This window comes from Jaculus jaculus, chromosome 19 (assembly GCF_020740685.1).
Source record: "Jaculus jaculus isolate mJacJac1 chromosome 19, mJacJac1.mat.Y.cur, whole genome shotgun sequence".
NCBI lineage: Eukaryota > Metazoa > Chordata > Mammalia > Rodentia > Dipodidae > Jaculus > Jaculus jaculus.
Window position 1 is genome coordinate 40,696,909 of NC_059120.1, and position 4,720 is coordinate 40,701,628.

At 41.8% G+C, this 4,720-nt stretch overlaps 1 non-coding gene across 1 annotated transcript; it reads right to left on the reverse strand.

Annotated features, from left to right (window-relative positions):
- Nucleotides 1-494: 494 nt before the first annotated feature.
- On the reverse strand, nucleotides 495-624 carry LOC123456160. The gene has a single exon (XR_006634374.1). It is a non-coding gene; the product is annotated as a small nucleolar RNA SNORA33 (small nucleolar RNA).
- Nucleotides 625-4,720: the final 4,096 nt, after the last annotated feature.

A 4,720-nucleotide genomic window follows, 5' to 3' on the forward strand; every position in this document is an offset into this window, starting at 1 on the left:
TTAAGTTTTCCAAGACTGATTAAGCTTAGAACAAGTTACAGTAAAAATTTTTAAATATTTTTATTCTCAATTTATATTTATGAGAAAGAGAAGGGGGTGTTGGCGAAATGGCTTAGCAGTTAACACTCTTGCCTGTGAAACCTAAGGAATCAGGTTCAATTCCCTGGGACACACATAAGCCAGATGCACAAGGTGGCACCTGCTTCTGGAGTTTGTTTAAGTGGCTAGAGGCTCTGGCTTGCCCATTCCCTCTCTCTCTCTCTCTCAAATAAATTTAAAAAATTTAAAAAGAGGTAGAAATATAGGGAGAATAGCTACACCAGGGCCTCCAGCTACTGCAAACAAACTTCAAATACATGTACCACCTTGTGCATCTGACTTATGTGAGTTCTGGGGAATCAAACCTGGGTCCTTTGGCTTTTCAGGCAAGCGCCTTAGCAGGTAAGCCCAACAGTAAAACTTTAATTAAGTCTTATGAAAACACTTCAACACTATATTGTAGCCATTTTGAGGGACGATAATAATTCAGTTGTCCTTAAAGCTCATAAAATGGCATCACTATTGCTAGTTATTTCTAAATTTCTGCAGAAACACATTCTGATAAGCAGATTATTTGGCTGGCTCAAATTTGCTATTTTTCATATGTATAACCTCGCCAGTGTGATCAGAAATAGCTGGTCCCCTCAGCCTTGTACACATCGACATTGTGACAATGGTCAAGTGTGAAAGCTTGGCCTTCCAGAGCCTAGCTTTCAATAAGCTCCATATTCCGAATAATCATCAGTGGTGCCTGGCGTCATGGCAACAACTCTTTCTGTGTGTGGTGATGGCTTATACTCAAAAAGGTTAATAACTCACTCTCAGGTTCTTCAGGTTCTTTCTACCAGTACTTTTTTTCTTTTTCTTTTTTTTAATGCATGAGCTTGCTGTATGGATGTCTTTGCCAATGAACAGTCTCACACTTAGGGCACCACTACCAACTTCCACCAATGTCCTTGTCTTTCTCAACATGGGTGATCAAGACTTCCCCTCACATTCTACTTTCTCAGAGGAGGTCAGTCTTCATTATGGATGAACTTCAAAAGAAACCCAAACAATCAAGCAGTTGGCAAAGGGAAGCTGCTACAGTGATGCCCCCACTTATCCTGGCAGCCTGAGACAGGTACCAGGTTTCTGGCTGCACCGTCACAGAGGTGTCCAGGTTGGCCTGGGCCGGGGCTGGCTCCGGACGTGCTGCAGCATCTCGAGGCCTGTGGAGGGAATGTGTAGCTAATACAGGAATTGAGATTCCTCTGCCAGTACACTACTATGATAGGGGCATTTTGGGGTGTCCCCCGATTGATTCTTGTCTTATGAATTCAAAGAATTGAAATCTACAGACCAGAGGATAAAGTTTAGAGAGATTTCACCACATTAAGAGAAAGAGCCAGGCATGGTGGCACCACACCTTTAATCCCAGCACTTGGGAGGCAGAGGTAGGAGGATCACTGTGAGTTCAAGGCCAGCCTGAGACTGTATAGTGAGTTCCAGGTCAGCCTGGACTAGAGTGAGACTCTACCTTGAAAAACTGAGAGAGAGAGAGAGAGAGAGAGAGAGCCAGGAAGGAGTATAAAGGCCTCATGTCCATGAGGAGACACACAGAGAGAGAGAACCAGGAAGGAGTGTAAAGACCTCGTGCCCATGAGAAGGCAGGAACTGGGCAAAGCCCTACTAGTACTTCTGCTGCCAAGTCAGGGCCTAGCTGGGAATCTAGCATAGGTGCTTTGGATAGCGAAAATGAAATAAAATATTTTGGAAGGGATGACGATGCAAAATAAGAAGGAACTGGGGGAGCTGGGAGAGTAGCAAGGAAGCTGTCTTCCTTAAAGGTTAGAAGCCACTTCTGTCCTATCCTGGGACCTGCTGGGTGCTTTTGGGGAAATGGGCTGGGTTGGCTCTGGATCCATCAAAGGTGTGCTGTCTCAACCATGGTTGGAACAACAGAATAGATGATGCCCTGGGGTTGGGATTCAGGAATCCCCCTGTGTTTTCCTTCATGCAACAATTTGCAACTCCCTCACTGTTGGAGCCTGTGGTGGTTTGAATGTAAACTGTGCATCTTTAGCCTCGAGTGTTTGTAATTAATATTCTTATTTAGTCCCAACCCTAACCCTAACCCTAGCTGGTGGGGCCTATGGGAGGTGGAGCCTTGCTGGAGGAGGTGTGTCACTGGGGTAGGCTTTGAGCTTAATTAGCGCAGCCCATTTGGTGTTCAGAGCTGGCTCACTCAGAGTGATTCCTCCCTGCTTTGTATGGAGGTGTGACACCCTCTGCCTTGATGAAGCACCCCCTTGAAACCATAAGCTGGAAATAAACCATCTCCTCCCAGGCACTGCTTCTGGTTAGGCGTTTTGTCCTAGCAGTGAAAAGATAACTGCTACCGAGCCAAATGCAGGACACTTTTTTTTTTTCCACTGTAGTTCTTACAACAGAACTGTCAGTGGAATCACAAAGAAACCCAGGAGACAATTAGGAACCAGGAAGAGACCAGTAGTGTGAGGAAAGGGATGTGTGGATAACAGAGTGGTAAATATAATTAGAGTACCCTGTAGACATGTATGAAAATGTCACAGTGCAACTCACTATGTGTATAATTAGTATAGACCAATAATAAAGAAATCCAGTTGGCAATGGAAGTAAAAAATATATATTTTGCAGGCTTCATATCCCAGGGGGATAGGGCAGGTGGGGGCTGGAAATGGTTAATGAATAACTGACACAGATTGGGAGTGAGAGAGATTGGCCAAGAGTGCTCATTCTCATGTAGAATTTTCCAGTTCATTTTAAACATTTTGTTGCTGACAATGTTAGACATATATGAAAGTAGGATAATTTGAGAGACACCCATGCTTCCATCAGTCAGTAATTATTAATTCATAGATAATCAGATTTCACTTACAGATTTCCTACTAGTACTTTTGATTTTGTAGCAAGTCGCAGACACAATATTAATTTAATGATAATTACTCAATAATCAAATCATCACCATCCACTAAGCGTTTGCATATCTAACTTCCTTTTAATGTCTTTTCAACATTGTAACAGTGTGCATGGGTCAGGACCCAGATGCAACCCACACTTCTGTTGAAATGTTGTTACAGTTCCTTTTTTCATCTACATTTTCTTTTCCATTCCTCTTCCCTCCAGAATTTAGATGTTGATGACGCTGAGCTGCTCATCCTCCACAGGGCTTATCTTAGTCTGGGTTCTAATAACTGCATTCTTGTAATGTAACGTTCTCTTCCTTATATTTTCAAGCTTAGTAGATGGTTAGTAAGGTTTAATCGGATTTAGGTTTGGTAATTTTTAAGTAAATTACTAAGTTCTAAAAGTTATGAGTTGTTGGCCAAGGAGGTCATTGATGCCCCCAAAACATTACAAGCCTTTGCTGAGGCTCTTGGTTTCCCACCAGGAATAGGGGTAAGACCCTATTGCTGAAGACTCCACATGCTTGTGCTGCAAGGTCACTGACAAATCCTGATGGAGCTGAAAACCTCCTCCTTGTAGACCAGCTGACAGAAAGCTGGAAAAAGCATTACTGCATGCAGTTCCATGGGAGAGAGAGAATTCGCCAATGGAGATAAAAAAAAAAAAACAGTGGACCCTGCAAGCCTTAAATTTGGCCAACTAGGCCAAATGAGTTGATAGATGCAATAGTAGCATGTCTGTTATGGGGAAAACCATCTGCTCTCTAATTGGACTGGAAGGGAATACATCTGTGATACTGAAAACATGTGACGGGGTAGTCATGAGCCCTAGGGGTGTAATGGCTGCTGGTGCCTGGCTAAATGTATATACTATGCTCACCAAACAGCCTGGTAAGCACTTCTCTTAATGTTCATTCCCATGTATTAATGCTACTCTCACTTTTGGTTAGAGAAGCTTCTCTTTTCAGATGGTGGTGACCTTGGGATGACTCAGAAGGCACCATAGTACTGAGATGAACTGACAGAGGAGTGCTTAGCTCTGAAGTATCTCTATTACACCTTCCAAGGCTCAGGGGCCATTGTGGAAGAGGTGGCAGAAAGAATGCAAGAGCCAAATGAAGGGTAGGAGTGCTTACAATGCACTTTTCCAGACACAAATTGACCTGGATATCTATGACCTCACAGTGCCTAACACCACAAGACCATCATGATAGGAGGAAAAGATCATGACATCAAAATAAAAGAGAGACTGATTGAGAGGGGGAGGGGATATGATGGAGAGTGGAGCTGCAAAGGGAAAGTGTAGGGAGAAGGGAATTATAATGGTTTATGACCTATAATTAGGGTACCTGTCAATAAAAAAATTAAGAAAAAGCAAATTTAGCAATTTAAAACTTCCTTTTTTGCATTGATTTATAACTTGATTTGTGCCTACAGAACACTGTCTAAATGTACCATTTTTTTTGAAAAATTTAAAGCTAACTTTGTAGTTATTTATATGATAAATTTCTACAGTGTTTCATGAATCTACTACAAGACTGTCTATTGTTGATATATTGAGACAATATGCTATAGCTAGAAAGGCAAGCTTATCAATTATGTTGCTGATCTTTTGGGTATTTTATCCATTTATGAGAAAAGAGTGTAGAAATTTTACCATAATGATGGTGAGTTAGAAAATTTCTACATTTGATTCTTAGCAGTATTGATTTTTAAATATTTTGAGCTGTGTTTTATATGCATATGAGATTGGG